Raw genomic sequence first — 20103 nt, forward strand, 5'->3', positions numbered from 1 at the left:
TTCAAGGAATAAAAATAAATTAGTGACTAGACATTTATAAAATATAAAATTCTTGAGGGCAAGAGCTATTTCATTTATGTCTTTGCTTCTCCAGGACCTAGCATGATGCCTGGCACAAACAGGAGCCTGATAAATACTTGGTGATGCAGTGACAATCATAATTACAGAAGCAATTGTTTCAAATATCTGAGTTATACATGGGTTGATGCAGACATGATTGGGGATGTAGACTTGAAAGGACCACACCAATGCAACTATCAATAATATGGAAATAAGTCTTAATTGATGACACATGTTAAAACCAGTGGAAATGTGCGTTGGATATGGGGGGGGGGGATTGAAGGGGAGGTTATGGGGGAAGTAAAAGCATGAATCATGTAACCATGGAAAATTTTTCTAAAAAAATAAAATATTTAAATTAAAAAAACAAATATCTGAGTTATAATGTACAGATTGTTGAATATGCAGAATATTTTAAAATATAACAAGATTGCACTTTATCGCAGAACTGTTTCTATCTAACCAAACTCCATGAAAGATAAGAATGGAATAGATAACAATAAAATAGTGAACATTTATTGGGAGCTTTTATGTTTATCACTTTACATGCATCTTCTATTTTGATACTTATAAAAATTCTTTAACAAAGATTATTATCGATGTTTTTCAGTTGAGGAAATTGAGGTCCAGAGAGGAGAAATATTAGGTAGCAAAGTCAGTGAGGTGAGATTTGAAATGAAATAAAATTCCAAATTCAGGATTCTTTACTTCAGGTTTTTAAAAATATTTTCTTTTATTTACATTTTATCTTTATTTTATTTTAATAACAAATTTTCACATGTTTTTCAAAATTATAGGATTTATGTTGACTCTTTCCCTTCTTCTCTCCCCCCTTCCAGAGCTGACAAGCAATCTAGTCTGGGTTATATATGTATTATCTTGCAAAAAATGTCCATATTATTCATTTTTATAGGTAAATAATCTTTTAAAACCAAAATCATATACCCAAATAAACAAGTGATAAATCATATGTATTCATCTGCATTTATATTCCAACAGTGTTTCCTTTAGAGGTGGATAGCATTCTTTTTCATAAGTCCCTCAGAATTGTTCTGGATCATTGTATTGCTGTTAGTAGCAAAGTCCATCCCTTTTGACCTTTCCACAATATTGCAGTTACTGTGCATAATCTTCTCCTGATTCTGCTTATTTCACTCTGCATCAGTTCATGAAGATATTTCCAGCTCTTTCGGAAGTCATCCTGTTCATTATTCCTTATAGCACAATAGTATTCTACCACCATCATATACCACAATATATTCAGCCATTCCCCAAATGAGTGACATTCTTTCAATTTCTAATTCTTTGCCACCACAAAAAGTGCAGTTATAAATATTTTGGTACAAACAGGTCCTTTCCCATTTTTCATCAGGAACTTTTGCAAAACTAACAAAATCATTCTACTAAATAAATATAACGAAAACAAAGCCAGGCGGTAAACTATGATCTCCTAACTTGTTTGTAATTTGAAAAAATGAATAAATGTATTTATAGACATTAACAAAATTACAATAATAACATCTTATTTGCATCCATATCCCTTTTAATCTCTTTACTTTGGGTATGTGTCAAATGTTAAAAATTATGTTTCTCCTTCACCTTTTTTAGGAGGTATTTAGATTTGTGATTTAATTTATGTACTCATTTGTATACAAATCTCTCCTTCCTCCTCCCCCAATAATGTCTGCAATTCATCTGCAACTTATATAAAGGCTTAGAGAATTTTGAAAGAACAATGAGACTCTAAATGACTTGTCTGTGGCCAAATTTGGAATCTTGATAGGCGATAGAAATAGGACTTGGACCTGAGTCTGCCGTGCTAAAAGGTTGGTCCTCTGTCTACTTTATCATTCTGCTCCTATAGTCTATAATAATTCAACTTGCTGATTTTTATTTATAAGGATCCTGTTTCCATCTGTATGATGCTTTTAAAATTATTTTAAAAGTTATTTTGTTAAATATTTCTTAATTACATGAGAATAAAATTTTAACAGTTTTTAAAATTGACTTCCAGACTCTTCCTTCCTCTTGCCAGTCCTCTCTTTGAGAAGGTATCAAACAATTTGATTTTGATTTGTCCTGAAACGAATATGACTTTCCCATGAATTGCCACTAGTCACAGAAAAAGCCTGGTTGTCATTAAGAGCCAATCAAGAATCTACAGTGAGTCAGAAGTGTTGTTCATTACCCAAACATCTTTGCTAAAGTCTTGCTCACTCCCAGACACCTCCATAGTGTACCCTGGCTGACCTTGCTGAGCTGTCCATCACAAACTCTGCCTGAAGCAACCTAGGCTGGTTTAAACCAGCCTTCTGGTCAGCAGTTGCTTTCAAAGGTCCTGAAACTTCCAAATGCTTTATTCTACCTGTCCCTGGAAGAGACTGTCCATTCTCCACTAATTCCCCTCCAAAACCCTATGAAAGCATAAATTGTCTCAATATAGATATGAGGTGATGCAAAGCATATTTCCATATTAACCATTTTGCAAAAAAAGAAAGATAAATATTTTAAGCATGTTTCAATCTGCAATCAGAATTTATTATTTCTCTCTCCAAAGCTGAATTTTGTTTTTCATCATGGGTCCTTTGGAATTGTCTTGAATCAATGTCTTGGTCAAAGTAGCTAAATCTTTCACAGTTTATCATCCTTACAATATTGTTGTGACTATGTACAGTGTTATCCTGGTTCTGTTCACTTCATTTTACATAAGTTGATTTAAGTCTTCCAAGGTTTTCCTGAATCCATCTTGCTCAACATTTCTTAAACTCCACTTGCATTCCATAACATTCATATGGCACAATTTGTTCAGCCATTTCCTAATTGACGGTCATCTCCTGTTTCCAATTCTTTGCCACCACAAAAAGAGTTGCTATAAATATTAAACATAGATCCCTTTTGCTTTTCTTTTATCTCTTTGAACTACAAACTTCATACTAGAATTTCTGAGTAAATTAACAGATAAAATTGTCATTTTTATTATATTGACTTGACCTGCCCACGAGCAATTAATATTTATCCAGTGTTTTGGAAAAATGTTCATGTAATCCTTGGGTTTGTCTTGGCATTATTACCTGTATTAGTTTAAATGGAATTTCTTTTTATATCTCTTCCTCCAGGATTTTTTTGGTAGTACATAGAAAAGCTGATGATTTGTATGGGTTTATTTCATATCCTGTAACTTTGCAGAAGTTATTAATTGATACAACTAAGTTTTTTTTTTCCAGTTTATTCTCTAGGATTCTCTAACTATGGCATCATGACATCTGCAAAGAGGATAGTTCCATTTCTTCATTGCCTATTCTAATTCTTTCAATTTCTTTTTTTTTATATTATTACTATGGCTAGCATTTCTAGTATAATATTGAATGATAGAGGTCACAATGGATATCCTTGCTTCACTCCTGATCTTATTAGGAAGACTTCACATTTATTCCTGTTACAGATAATGCTGGCTGATGGTTTTAGATAAATACTACTTATGTTAAGAAAGGTTCTATTGATTGCTATTTTTTTTGGTGTTTTTAAGGTGAATGGGCATTATATTTTGTGAAAGGTTTTTTTCTACATCCATAGCAATAATAATAATTTTGGTTGTTATTGTTATTAATATGGTCAATCATATTGATCTGATTCAATGACTTAAATGAACTCATGCAAAATGATATGAACAGAACCAGCATAATATTGTATACAATAATAGTAATGTTTTAAAGATGATCAACTGTGAAAGATTTAGCTACTTTGATCAAGTGACATATTCCTTGCTAACATATTATTTTAAAATTTTGCATCTATATCCATTAGGTAACTGGCCTATAATTTTCATTCTCTGTTTTTGTTCTCCCTAGTTTGCTATCAAAACCATATCTGTGTCATAAAATGAATTTGGTTGAGCTCCTTTACCTATTTTTTCCAATATTTTATATATTATTAGTAATTATTCTTTTAATGATTGGTAGAATTCATTTATGAATCCATTTGGTCCAAAGTCATCCTTTGATGACTTATTTAATTTATTTTTTCCAAGATAGGGTCATTTAATTATTCTATTTCCTCTTCTAATAATCTGGGCAATTTATATTTTTATAAATATTCATCTATTTCACTTAGATTGTCAGTTTTATTGGCATATAATTGGGCAAAATAGCTCCTAATAATTGCTTTAATTTTATCTTCATTGGTGGTGCAATCACCCTTTTCATTTTTGATACTATTAATTTAGTTTTCTTCTTTTTAAAATCAAATTAGCCAATGGTTTATTTTTTTATAAAACAAGCTCCTAGTTTTATTTATTAATCTAATAGTTTTCTTAATTATAATTTTATTAATTTCTCCTTTCATTTTCATCATTTCCATTTTGGTATTCAATTGGAGATTTTAAATTTGTTCTTTTCTAGTTGTTTTTTTTAAGTTGTGTGCCCAGTTCATTGATCTGCTCTCTATCTCTTTTATTGATGAACATATTTAGAGATATACATTTTCTCCTAAATACTGCCTTGACAGAATCTCTCAGATTTTAGAATGTTGTTTCATTGTTTTCATTATTTTTAATAAAAATTTTTCTATCATTTTTCTTTGAACTACTAATTCTTTAGGATCCAATTATTTAGTTTTTAATTAGCTTAAAAACGCTTTGGAATTTATAAAATAAAAATTAAAGGATGGTGGTACCAGATCTTAAATTGTACTATAAAGTAGTAATCATCAAAACAATCTGGTACTGGCTAAGAAATAGAAGATTCTGTGATCTGGACCAGTCTTTCTCAAAGCTGAATTTGCCTAACTCACTGAAGAATTTAACATTTTGGGTGGAATAGTTCTAGACTGGTCAGAAAAGACCAACTTTTCAATATAAATAGTATAGAAATTGCCAAAAGAGTAAAAAGAAATGATATAATCTTGTAGTTTGCCTGCTTTCCACACATGTCATATCTATGATAGAACAGAATAAAAATCTATGTCTTTGGGATTCATTTTTATTTGTACCAGGCAAGTGATACAGTCTTGAACTTAGAGTTACAGGGGTTGCATTCAAATCCCGATTCTCCTTCTGACTACCTGTGAGCCCTTGGGCAATTCACTCCCTCTGTACTCTGTTGACTCTAAAAAAAAATTGGAGCAGATGATTTCCATGATTTCTGATGGATCTAAATTCTAAAACTTCTTGTTCATAAGAAAGCAAGTGCTCCCAGACTGGGGAATTTAGGAATCCATAGCCCTTTCCAGGTATTCAATAAGCTTGGGGATCTGGAATGATCTGAAGGAGAGTTTCCTTTTTCTTTTATAGAAGGGCAGGCTTTCCCATGAGGGAAGGAACATTCCTACAAGTTAGCAGCATTTTCAAGCTGAAGTTAACTTCCCAACTCAAAGAACAGCAACAACAGTAGTAAAATCTTACTTCTCTCACCTTCAGGTCCTTCATGACTTGGGGGCAAATTCAAACTAGCAGAACCCTCCCCTAGGCCTGCCAGGGGCTCTCCTCTGCATGTCAGAGCAGCCAAATCAGACTCAAGAATGAGGATCAGTTCAAAGGCTTCACGCTTCACCTGGAAAAATTGGTTTCCAACAGCCCATGACTAGAGTATTGCGCATCATTTCCTTTCTAAGGAGCAGCTAAGACTGTAATGTTTGTGGCAGCCAGTGCCAGCTCTGAGGTTCTGTTCTACTTGGCTCAGATATTTCATCACAATTTTGAACACTTGGGCCAATATTCTCTTTTCTTTTAACTCTCCTCAATGATATACTCCCATCCCCACCGTTATGAATATGAACCTAAAGCCCTTTGCCCTTTCCTCAATGGCCAGCCCATTCTTCCTCCCTATTTGCTGCATGGATGAGGCATTTTGAATGAGTAGGGATTTGCTAATACAGTCTTTTTAGTATGACAGGCCACCAAACCTTATTATCTTGCCTTGCCACTCTGCTTTCTAGATTCCTGAGCCTTGCCCTCCACCTTATAGTTGTTCCTTTAGGATTACAGGGCCTTTGCATATACTATGTTTCTGTGCTTTCCCACATGTGTTATCTGCCCTCATGAAAATGCCAGTTCCTTGAGAATGTTAGTTCCTTCATTTCAAGGGGAAGAAAAGAGGACAATGATGACATGGTGGAGAAGTTACTGATTCTGGACTCCCAAAGACCCACCGTTAGAATCTTGTCAGGTCTTTCAATTTGGGGAGGCTTCAAATAAAGCCTTAGAAATGGGTCTTACATCTTATATCCAAGAACTACCCTAGCCAAATTCAGAGATGCTCTCCACTGAATAGCTGACCACTAGAAGATGATTGTTTTTGTTTGTTTATTTATTTTGTTCTCATTTGGCCACTGCAACTCATGAAGGCAGAGTCCTCAGGCTATATGTACTGACATATCCGTGTCATTATTGGGAATACTTGGATCAGTGCAACCCTGGCTCTTTGAAATAAAAATAGTAATAACCTTATATTCAAAGGCAACTCTATAGCTTACAAAATGGGGAGGCACTGAGGTACAATAGAGAAGGACCTGAGACTGAGATCACAAGATACTTGAGATCACTTCTCAGTTCTGCTCTTACTCTCTTTGGCCAAATACTTTTATCTATCTGGACCTTTTTCCTCACAGGCAAAATGAATAGTAGGACTAGATGGTACTTAATAATGGGTATGGGTTGAATTAGGGCACCTAGGTGGCACAGTGAACAGAGCAGGAGACCTGGAGTCAGGAAGACTTATTTTTTGACATCAAATCCAGCCTCAGACACTTGTGACCCTGTGCAAATCACTTACATCACCCTGTTTTACTCAGTTTACTCATCTATAAAATGAGAAGGAAATGGCAAACTACTGCAGTGTCTTGGCCAAGAAAACCCCAAATGGGTCATGAATAGTTGAACACAACTAAAATTATTCAACAACAAAAATGGATTGAATTAGACAATTTGTCATGTCCTTTCTTAAAATTTCCAGATTTAGAACTCCCCCATCAATCAATCATCAACAAGAATCTATTAAATACTTACTATGTGTTTAACTCTGCTAGGCACTGAGGATGCAATGTCTGAAATAATCTCTACTTGCAAGGAATTTATAGTCTAATAATGATGTTATATCTATCATTGTAGCAATCTACAGAGAAGTAGTGTTTCATAGTAAGTTGTCTTGAAACTTGGAGCAAAGAAGATCTAAGTTCACATTCCTCCTCTGAAGCTCACTAGTTAGTAGGTCCCTAGTGACAAATTACATTATCTCTCTGAGTCTCAGTTTTCTCATCTTTAAAATGGAGTTAGTAATATCTGTAGTGCTCATTTGTTGAGAAGCTTAAATAAAATAACATATAGAAAGTACTGCGTAAATTTTAATGTGTCATACAAATGTCAGTTACCATTATCTCAGCTGAGACTCACAGTTATCCCAAAAGTTGAATTGCATATCTGTTGCTAAATTATTGAGGTTATGATTTCTGTAAAATAAGAATAAAGTTTTGGAACTGGTAACTGGGCAAATTGTGATATGAATCTGAGTCACAAATACACATCTTGCATTCTGTCAATTATTCCATTATAGTATGTTGTTCTTCCAGAACCCCAGGACAGGACTTCCATCATGGGGATTGCCAGATCCTGGGAGAAAAATCTTGGGGGAGAGAGTCTGGGAGAGGAGAAAACAGGATATTCCTCTGCAGTCACTCTATCTCTACCCAGGGTAGAGGCAGCTGACTCTGGGTTATGTGGGTTCCAGGGTAGAGCAAATGGCCTTTATGGGATAGAAAACTTACCTGAAGAGTATGGTCTAGGGCAGTGGTTGCCGAACTTTTTTGACCTACAGCCTCCTTTCCAGAAAAAATATTACTTAGCCCCCTGGAAATTAGTTTTTTTTTTAATTTTAATAGCAATTAATAGGAAAGATAAACGTACCTGTGGCCATCACCACCACCCTCTGGATTGCTGCAGCACTCACCAGGGGGCAGTAGCGCCCACTTTGGAAATCACTGCTTTAGTGCAAAAGCACTAGTGGGCTCTGGAATCATATGACCTGTGTTCAAATCCATGCCATATGATCTTAGGCAAGTCATTTCCCATTTTGAACTCCTTTTACCTATCACACAAAATGTTATTCATGGAGCTGGGCTTAGAACCTAAGTCTCATGGCTCTCAGACCAGTACTTTTATTTCTACCATGCATGAGTGCACTCAGTGATTTGACTAAATTGAAATAGATATGATAGCAGAGCTGGGATTCAAACTCGATATTCTGATTCTAAATTCAGTGTTCTCTTAATTCTGATGCCTTTCCAAATCTCCAGGGAGTGAAAGTGATGGTCAGGCCTTAACATTGTGGCTCAAACTGTAATATTCTCTGGCATGTGGATGGTGTGGTGAGCAGTGCTGGTGGGGCGAGCCTCTTTGGGGTGAGTGGGAAAGGTTCCCCACATTTCTCTAGCTCTCTAATTTAATATTAATAAATCCTTATAAATATCATACTTTGGAGGCATTTGAATATTAATTTTAAAATCTATAGTTTCTAGGCTTTGATCCTATATCTAATCTGCAACCAGACTCAAGAATCCCCTCTGCAATATCTGCTAATAAATTCTAGTTGAATAGACCTTTCTTGACAGAGAGTCATTTAGCCCGTATTTGAACACTTACAAGTTGGAAGCACATTTGGATAGCTCTAATAGAAACTCCCTCTATTGATGCAGGCTGGCAACTCAGTCTTGGAGCCTTTATTGAGGTACTGGGAGTTTCAGTGATTTGTTTACAAACACAGAGTATCAGAGTTAGAATCTGAAACCGGATCTTAGAGACTTGGAGGGTAGTCCTCTAACCAGTCCCCCTCAATCTTCTTATATTGAACCAAAATATTCTTCTTACTCATTTCTATTCATTGGCCTAAGTGTTGCCCTTTAAAACTCTCCAGTACCTCCCAATACCAGCATTATCATGTTGCCCTCCCCCAAATTTACACAAGTAAAATAGCCTCCTATCCCTATGCCCCAAATCCCAGGATCCTGTGATCCAAACAAAGATGGTTCAAATAATTTTAGGAAAGTCTCCGATGTCCTTCTTTCACATTTCGACAATGCAAATGTCTGATGCTCAGGTGCATTTTCTTCTCCAGAATGAACAGCCCTAGTCTACAGTCTCCGAGGATCATAGAGCCAGAGTTCAAAAGGACATTAGAGGTTTGAAGTCAGGGAAATCTCAAATAAAATCTTCCAACAGACAATCACTACATATGTGACCCTGTACAAGTCACTTAATCCCTTTTCCAGCTTCAGTTTCTTCACCTATCTACCTCACAGCATGAGAAGGACCAAAAGAGATATCTTCAAAGTGCTTTAGCCATCTTAAAATGCTATATTTTCTAGTCCCATGATCTTATTCTACCAGGAGGAAACTGAAGCCCACTTTGTCCAAGGGCAAATGGGTAATAATGCCAGAGCCAGGATTTGAACCAATGTTTTCTTCTTCCAGATTCATTTGAAGTGCTTTTAATTGTAAATTGCTTTGGCTCTTTCTCATATGCCAAGGTTTCCAGTTGAGTTTGTAGCTTTTGTTGAGGCTACTTTTCATCTCAGGAGAAATGAATCCCAAGGGCCACTTTGCCAGCAGCTCAACTAGACACTCTCTTTGGATGTAATGTGAGCAACAATCTGAGAAAACCTCATATTGCAATTGTGGGCCCTTCTGGGCTGCTGGAAATCAGAGGGCACCAAAGTCAAGGCCTCTTTGCCCTTTGGAGAAAGTGTAAAATAATATCTCCCTTTAAAATAAAGGAAGAGAAATGCATGATCTGTTCAGTCTTTGATAAAAAATAAGACCGTTTAAAGCAATATTTTATTAGAACCATAAGTTTTGTTTGAGAAATTTGGAAATCCGGGGTTTATTTTCCTTTGGTGTTGCTTCAGAGAATCAACAGGAATGGAGATAATTTTTTTTTCTTCTTCTTCTCATATTTGTGCCCACATATTAAATACATATGTGGGCTGGATTCCTTGAGTAAGTGCAAAAAGGATGGGGGTGGGGAGTGGGGTGGAGAAAGGTGCAACTAAGTCCATTGACCTGTCTCCTTGCCCTCAGGACTCTCTCAAACAGCTGTGAGAAAAAGGGATGGGGGAGGGAGAAGGTAATTTAACAACCTAGATCCAGATGTTCATTTCATACACACACCCTGAACAGCTTTTGCATGGTTTATTTCGTTTTTTGAAACCATTTTTCACCAGCCTGTTTTCTCAGCTGGGAAACTTCTGGTATAGTGTTTTCAAAAAAATATTGCATTTGGCATTACACGAAAATAGAGCCTTTAAGACATTAAAAGGACAATCTCCTTGTTTGACTTGGGCTTGAAAAGCAGGGCTGCAGGAATGTGGGGGGTTTGTACCACCCAAAGAATAGGTAACAGAAATTTTCCAGTCTTAAATGCAGTTTACATGGGAATCCGAGAGCTTGTTTAACTTGCTGATTTTAAATGCTTTGCCATCTTTATGTTAACCTCGAAGTGTTAGAGAAGGCTGACCTGGCTGGGGGAAAACTAAACCGATATGAGAACACGCCCAGAACTCACACTGAACTAAGAAAAGAACTCCTCTGTGGCACTTCAAACAAAGTTCCCAACTCTAAAAAAAAAGGATGGAGGTGCTCATAAATTTCTGCCCCTTCTCATTCCAAGCCAGCGTCAGATGGAAAGTAGGAGTAAGTTGGAAGAAAGATCTTCCTACATCTCTTTAATTCAGGTCATCAAATTCCTGGTACCCGTTCACCACAGTACTAGGAACTAAAGCTTCTCCCTTCCCCTTTTGTCCTGAAGGATGGATATGATATCCAAATGTCTAGTTATTTGTCATTTGGAGTCTTTTCTCCATGTGAGGGCAATCTGAGAGATGGGGGATGGGAGAGTGGTGAGCAAGGGAGGTTACATGTGGATCATAGAGAGGTCAGTAAGGGTACTCAATCTAATTCATCATTTCTTAAGCATGCACAATGTACAAGATTTGGAACTTAGGACCAGGGATACAGGAATGAAATAAGACAAAGGTCTTGAATGGCTCATAGAATAATGAAAAGAATATTGAAGTTGGAGTCAGAAGATCTAGATCTGAAATCTGATTCAGCTAATTTCATTATCTCTGTCACCCTGAATAAGTCTCTTCACTACCTTATTTTTATTTTATATAAAATCTCCTCTGAAAGAATCTTTTGTATAGCTAATTTATGGACCTCATGGTTTTATCATTAGAATATAAACTTCTAGAGGGCAGGAACTATTTCTGTTTTTTTTTTCTTTTATATTCTCAGTGGTTAGCACAGTGTCTAGCACATAGTGAGTGTTTAATAAGTGTGTATTAAATATTGGAAAAAAGTATCAGCATAGTTTATCAGATCAATAATAAAACCATAAAGATCATATGATTGTCCCAATAGATGCAGGAAAAGTCATATATCTATTCCTACTAAAATGACTAGAATGAGCCTTTCTTAAAATGATAAGTAGCATGTAACTAAAACCAAAAGCAAGCATTATCTGTAATGGAGAGATGATAGAAGCTTCCTAATAAGATCAGGGGTGAAGCAAGGATGTCGATTATCACCACCACTCTTCAATATTGTACTAGTAATGGTAACTATAGGAATCAGAGAAAAAAAGGAAATTGAAGAAATAAAACTATTATTCTTTGTAGATGAAATGATTAATTTAGAGAACTCAAGACAATCAATTAATATCAACTAAAAAACTAGGTGAAACAGTTAACAGGAAACTCTAAGACTATAAGAGATAAAGCAGATACTGAACTAAATTGGGTAGAGGAACTTTTCTTATGGGGAATTCCCTATTACTCTAGTAAAACAACTAAACAAAAATATACTTACTAAGCATAACTATTTCTAATTGTTAAGGAAGTGTAAATGCTATCAGTACCTCCTAAATTTTATATCCCTGAAGAAAAATCCTTCTCCCATAGCTATGGTTCTGACTATAAATATACTCCTCAAATCAGTTTCAGAAAGTAATATGCAAAAGTACAAGGGCAGCTAGGTGGCATGGAGATAGAGCACAAGACTTGGAGTTAGGAAGAGCTGACCTCAAATCCTGCCTCAGATACTTACTTGAAGCTAGATGATTTTGGATAAGTCACTTAATCTTGCTATGCCTCAGTTTTCTCATCTGTCAAATGAAAATGATAATAGCATTTACTTCTTAAGATATCTATGAGAATCATATAAATTAAGATGTATAAAACACTTTACAAACCTTAAAACAATATAAATGTAATTACTACTGCTACTATTATTATTTAAAATTCCATGACTTAAACAAAATCAAATGAGAATGACTGTGACTAGACTGGCAGTATTACAGTATGGAGGAAAGAGCCTTGACCTAGGAATCATAGATTATATTTAGAGCTACAAGAAACAGAAGGGATCAGAAAGATTACCAAGTTAGTTGAAATATGCTTTAATTTTTTTATTCTGTAAAATAAGAATAGATGAATTCCGAGACCTAAAAAGGATAATTAAATTGGCCCAGGATGCATATTTAGTTAGCGACAGAGTTGGAACTATGAATGAAATGTTCTTGACGTGGTACCAAGTTGATTCTTATACCTGGTTCCAAGTCCCTGACATTAGCTATGTGACTTCAAGCAAATAACTTCCCTTCTCTGGTCATTGGTATCCTCATCTGTAAATGAGGGGTATTTGCCAATAGAGGCTCTCTCTCTAAGTTCCTTCCAATTATAAGAATCTGTGAAAATGCAGGGAATCTTTTAACACATTTATCAGTAAAAACCAAGATTATTGTACTCTATCTCTTACATTTCAGCTTCTGATGTGGTAGGCCTCCTGAGGACCTGCTGTGAATACTGGAACAAAGAAGAGGCAGCCACATGTTTACACAGGAGGAATCTGGCCACGTCAAAAAGAGATTCAGGACTAAAGTGCCACAGAAGGATTGAGGGGGAAAGGGAATGAAGAGAACATGAGGAACATGAGGAAACAAGAATAAAGTCAAGGCTAGCTCACAAGTTCTCCTGCTGCTTCATTAAAGAATCATGAGGGCTGGGGTTTTTCCAGAAGAGAGACAATTCTATCCCCTTTAAATTCACATATGGTCCCTAGAAACCTCTGGGTTTTCTGGAATTTTCATTACAAATTCCAGAAATCATGTTCAGTCACTGTTATCAGAGAATCATAGGATGTCAGAGTTGGAAGGGACCCTAGAAGTGATCCTATCCAAACTGTACTTACACAGAAATCCCTTGTATAATTCCCCTTGCAAATGGTCATCCAAAAGACTATTCCCCAATAGAGTAGTAGTCAAATGATATGAACAAATAGTTCCCCAAAGGATTGCAAAGTACTAACAGCAACATGAAAGAATGTTTCAAATCACTAATAATAAGAGAAATGTACATCAAAACAACCTTGAATATTGACCTCATACTCCATAACTTGGGGGGAAATTTTTTTTAAAAAAGATAGAAATAGTTGATGTAGCAGAAAAAGAGACACAGTAATATACTGTTGGTGGAATTGTGAATTGGCCCAACCATTCTGGAAAGCAATTTGAATTATTCAGAGTAACAAAAATATCTGTACTCTTTGACCTAAAAATTCCACTGATAGGCATCTATCCCAAAGAGGCCAATCAGTGACAATGACAAAAAGAAAAACCTGATATGTATCACTATACTTGCAATGGAATATTTTTGGTGGAAGCAAATAATTAGAGACAAAGTAAATAATCACTGGATTGAGAAATAGCCACATGTGAATATAATGTAATGAAATATTTACTGTTAATTTAACAAACTATGAATATGGTGAGTAAAGAGAAACATGGAGAGACTTAATATGAATTAATATAATGTAAGGTAGGCAAAGCTAGAAAAACAATGTCCATAGTTATTCCAACAATGTAAATGGAAAACAAAATAAAATGACAATAAAAACAATTGAAGCTAAATGCTTTAAAATTATATCTAAGATTGGTACCCAAAAAAGTAACATGGAAATGTATCTCTTCATATTACTTTTCAAGGATCAGGAACTATGTTCCTGCATATAGTCAGGTTTTTCTGTTGTTGGCTAATTTTGCTGAACAGTCTTCCCCCTCTTTATTTTTTAAATAAGGGATTATTACAAAGGCAAGGTGGAGCAGTGTATTCAGATCTATCCTTAGGGCCAAGAAGACCTGGGTTTGAGTTCAGTCTCTGACACTTATAGACTATTAAAACTGTACTCCAGAAAATTATTCAAAAAGGTGAAGACTTAGTTTAATGGAGGTTAATTCCTTCCCTGGAGCTCCCTATACAATTGAAATCACAAGTCAAGTTCCTATCCCTATGAGGGACTGCTCTCTGGGAGGGGTAGCAGGGAGATATCCATTAAGAACTGAAAGAAAAAGCAAAAATTCAAGACATTTACTTTTTTTTAATGGTCATAAGAGAAAAGGACATACTTGTAAAAAAATAATTTTAGCAGCTCTTTTTGTAGTACCAAAGAAGTGGAAACTAAGGGAATATCCATCAATCAGAGAATAGCTGAACAAGTTGCAATATATCATTGCAATGGAATACTACTGTGCCATAAAAAATGATGAATAAGATGAGTTCAGAAAACACTGGAAAGACATGAACAGATGCAAAGTGAAGTGAGCAGAACCAGGAGAACACTGAATATAGAAAGAGAAATACTATACAATGACATGCTGTGAAAAACTAAACTATTATCAGCAAAGCAAAATTACAAGAGAAACCAAAGAGACCCATGATAAAAAATGCTATCCACAAACAAAGAAGGAACTGTTGGAATCTGATTGTAGATCAAAGCATGCGATTTTTTCAATTCATTTCCTTCATATATTTTTTATTGCATATGTGATATTTATCTTTTTTCACAGCATGGAAAAGATGGAAATGTGTACTGCAAGACAGCACTGGTATAACCTATATAAGACTTCTTACTGCCTGGGGAGTGGGGCTGGGAATGGTTGAAGGAGGAGGAGAGAGTCTGAATCACAAAATATCAGGTAATAATTGTCAAAAAGTATTTCTACATGTAATTGAAACAAAATTTAAAAAGTTAAAAAAAATTTAGTGGTCATTCAGCTTCCACTTGAAAACAGCCAGTGGCAATAAAATCACAATTAATAGAGCCATGCCATACCACTTTGGAATAATTAATTATCAGGAAGCTTATTTTTATATTTCAATGAATAATACTAATATTAATTTGAATAATACCTCCTAAAGAATAAATTTGTCTATGCCTTTTCATACTGTGTAATTACATCTATATTCATCCTCCTATAAATCCCCTATTGAAGACCTTATTTTTTTCCAATGAGTCAACAAGCTTTTATTATTTATTATGATATAGGCATTGTAATAAGCACTAGGGATCCAAAGGAAGGCAGCTAGTGATATTACCCAGGAATTCAAATATATTTCTCTGTTCTCTTAAAGTCCAGATGATGTATTTCATAGTGCATAGACTTGGAGTATAGATCACAAAAGATAAAATAGATAATTTTGATTGATAAAATGTAAAAGTTTTTGTTGTTGTGCAAATCTAATCAAGCTAAGATTAAAAGGAAACATTTAACTGAGGAAATAATTTTGGCAAATTTTTTTTGATAATGGTATAATTTCCAAAACATATAAGGAACTGATTCAAATTTTATTTAATTTTTATTTAATTAGTAAATGGTCTGGATATTAACACACTGCTCTCAAGGGAAGAAGACCAGTCTACCTATGACCATATGAAAAAATGCTCCAAATCATTTCTATTTAGAGAAATTAAAAATAAAGCAACCCAGAGATTCCCAACTAAAAACCATCATAGTAGCAAAGATGAAAAGGAAAAAAGGAAGGGGATAAATGTTGAAAGAGGTATGGAGCAGTAGTCCCATTGATGCACTATTGTCAGATTTATGAATGGGTACAGCAGTTCTCTATTGAGGATCCACCCTATCAGCTGGGACCTTTCTCTATACAGATTTGTTTTGTACATATTATTAGTGTCAATGCACAAGGTTCTTAATTTGTTTTTCTTTGTTTACTAAGTGATTGTTCTGACTCCCTTTCTGAATATAATTTTAATAGATGGTTTTTCTGCCATTTCTTGTGTGTAAATAATTATTTGAAAAAAATGCTCTCTATTCCTATTATATGATTTTCCATTGTCTTTTAGTTGATGTGAATTCCATCCCAGTTTTTGATAAAAATGTTTATCTGATCAAGATCTAAGGTCATATGCAACTCCAGTTGAGATTAACTCCATGTTGACATCAATCCATCATTCACTGATTGTTTTTGTCCAACTATTCAATTAGTTTCAATTCCGCCCCACAATCTCACTCAGCTCACTTTCCATCTTAAGGATAGTGTGTGAGATTTGAGGAAACTAGAATACAGAGAAAAGGATTTGTAGTTATAAGTGCTGGGTTCCATTATTACCTCACACTGCCTTTGTGACTCTGGGCAAGCCATTTAACTACTTTGGAATTTGACATTCTCATATTTTAAATAAGGAAATTAATACTGTGTTATCCCCTTTCTCTTAAACAACAATAAAAACAAAAATCATCTTCATTATTATCATCATTGTGGAGCTGGGTAGCATAGCAGATAGAAGGCTAAGTTTGCAGCTAAGAAGACCTGAATTCAAATTTGACCTCAAACACCAGCTATGTTATCCCAGGCAAATTGCTTAATCTAAATGTTCCTCAGTTTCCTAATCTATAAAATGGAGGACAATAGTATCTCCTACTTGCTAGAATTCTTATGAGGATAAAATTAAATAATATTTGTAAAGTGTTTACAGTGCCTTATCACCTGGTAAGTGCTTAATAAATGCTCATTGCCCCTTTTCTTTCCTTACTTCCCTGCTTTATTCCTTCTTTCCCCTCTTTCTGCACTTAATCTGTGTCCCTGCCAAATGGGATACACTTGACACACATCTCAGTTTCCTCCTATGCAAACTATGGCAGTTTGATTTAATAATTGTTAAAGTCATTTCTAGATCTTAATCCCATAATTTTATGCACCACATTTCTGTGCTTCTAAATCTTTATTCACACTTTTCTCTATGCTTGGATTGCTTTCCTTACACTTTCCCATTCCTCTGGCTTGATGAGTTGCTGCTCATTCTTTAAAGTTCAACTTAAATATCTCCTCCTCATGAAACTTTCCCTGACTACAATCTCCCTGTCCACAATGACTTATCCTTTAGGCTTCACATAGTAGCACTTTTGTTTCACCTCTTTAATATACTTACTGTGTATTAATTTCATTATGGTCATTTGCATATATACCCAAATCCTCTTAATAGCTTATAAACACCATGAGACCAGGAAATATGTCTAATCTAAACACATGTTCCATAAATGTTGAATAGGATATGCTAGATTCATAGAATCCTAAATGTGTATACCTTGACTTTCTCCTAGAAACAATTATATGACCAATTATACACACACACCATTTCATGGTTAGGATCAGAGTTTTTTGGCTTGAGATGAGACAGAGAGTTCTCACTTTTCTGATGGTGAAGAGATAACCTGTGGTTCACACTCATAAGACCATAATCTTAGAGGTGAGGAGAATTTTAAATATCATCTGGTCCAACTCTCTCATTTCAGAGATGAGCAAACTAAGATAGAATTGAAGTGACTTATCCATGGTCACATAAGTAATAAAATGAAGAGTTGAGGGTTCAAATTCACATCCTCTGATTCTAAGTCCAGAACACTCCCAGAGTATTTACTTAGTTAAAGTAAAAAAAATTGATTCTACTAATAAATATTCATTTTTGCTTCACCACTAAAATTGAATCTTGAAAGCAGGGTACCTTACCCAGTGTCCCTTGTCTATCCTTTCATCTCTTCTGAGGTATTGGGAAGTCTGGGACTGGGCTCTATAGCTCTTTCTATTGTATTATAGTTATCAACATCTTTTTATTTATTAAGTTTTCTAGCTATCTACTAATTTCATCTCCCTCCCATTCCCCTTACTCCCAAAAGACACATCAACCTCAAAAATACTTTTAAAATAAATTCATTAAAAATATTACAAGGAAAAACAAATATTGACCTTTTCCCCCCTTAATAAATGAAAGGAACCAGGTTGTTTAGCAGAGTGAAAAGACTGCTAGATTTTTTAAAAGTAAGAATACCTGCATTCAAATCTTGGCAGTGTTCTTTACTACAAGTATAGTTGTAAGCTACACAAGACTTTTTGGCTCTTGGTTCCCTTCATCTGTAAAATAAGAGGGTTAGGTCAGATGATCCCTAGGGTCCTTTATATCTATAAATCTGTGACCATATGATTTCAGAGCTGGAGAGATAAATATTTGACACATTGCACATTCTTTTGTCTGCACTTCATCCTAAACAGAGATACAATGCAAATCAGTTTACCTTTATCTAGAGACGAAGCCCATTAAAAAGTATAGATAGAATATAATAAAAATTTAATATTTGAAGGTAAGACTAGCCATCTCAATATGGTAGGAGGAGGAGGAAAAAGTGGAGAGAGAAAAAATTCACCGTATCTCAGTAGTGATGACAGTAAGGAAAATAGGAAATTCTGCCCTAGTGAAACATTTTTCTTTTTAAGCCAGTTTGACAGACAGTGCTCTAATATTCATGATTATATTTAGGTTATGGTAGCAGTTCACTTCTCCTCAATAGGAATTGGCTGACTACTATTATTATCAGTGCCTATACCTCTTGATTCATCTACTATCCTCAGAACTCCAAGGTTTCCTTTTTTTCACCTAGTCAAACATGGTTTCCCTTTTTTGAGTTGGAGAAAAACAAACAGATAAAAAGAAATGAACAAAAACATATAAACTACCCTTAACATCAGCTTCCTTGCAAATATGGTACTTTAGTGACAGCTCTATATTTTTTCCACGGATAACATTTAACTACAGATGTCTGCTCCAAAAACTATTATTTTATAATAGAAGGAAAAGTCTTATTCAAAATAACTCGGAAATGCATAAAACATCCAGAAGTCAATGGACCAAAGCATACTCAATTCTTAAATATATAAAATTATGAAATACTCCTTAAAGATAAAAAAAACAACTTAAATAATTGCAGGAATATTTAGGGAATATGTAGTTGAGCTGTACCAATAATACCAAAATTAACTTCTAGATTAGTGCTATGCCAAATTACTAAAAGATACTTTATAAAGCTAATAAAATAATAACATATTTTACAAGGGGAAAAAAGCTCTAGAATATCAAGGCAAAAATGGAGGAATGAAAAAGAAACAGTTCTAGACCTCAAATTTTATTATATTGCAGTAATCATTAATATCATTTGATATTTTTTTAATTTTTTAAACCCCTACCTACTGTCTTAGAATCAATACTAATTATTTATTCAAAGGTTGAAAAGTGATAAGGGTAAGGCTTTTTTAGGTTTTTAAGGTTTTCTAAGGGGCTTACCCAAGGTGACACAGAAAGGAAGTATCTAAGGCAAAATTCTAATTCAGGTCTTCCCATCTCCCAGCCACTGAGCCGCCTAAACGTCCCTCAGATTTTTAATTTTTAAACAGATATGGAATCTACTAAAAATAAAATGAGAAATAATTGGATTTAACAACCTAAATTTCAATACATTCCCATTATGAATTGCCTGGGAAGTAATTCCCCAATTTTCAAGAATTTGGGGGAGAAAATTGGAAAAAATTCTGATAGAAATTACTTTTAAACTCATATTTTATACCACATACTCCAATATTTGTGTTTTGTATGAACTGCTCTCTGTTTTTTTCTTTTTCATGAATGTAGAAATTTTCCTTTTAATTTGCTTTTTAAAAATATAATATTAATCGAATAAAGGGCAGAGCCAAGATAGCATCTTAGTAGCAGAGAAACCTAAAACTGCTTTGACAATCCTTCCAAACTAATCTTTAAAAAATGCTTAAAAAATTATAGAAGTCAAAAACCACTAGCAAGACAAAGTGAGGGGACAACTTGAAAGGAAGGAGAAAGAGTGCATTTTCATTGGGAAAAGGGGAACCAGAAGCAAAACTACA

The sequence above is a fragment of the Gracilinanus agilis genome, chromosome 2, assembly GCF_016433145.1.
Source record: "Gracilinanus agilis isolate LMUSP501 chromosome 2, AgileGrace, whole genome shotgun sequence".
Classification (NCBI taxonomy): domain Eukaryota; kingdom Metazoa; phylum Chordata; class Mammalia; order Didelphimorphia; family Didelphidae; genus Gracilinanus; species Gracilinanus agilis.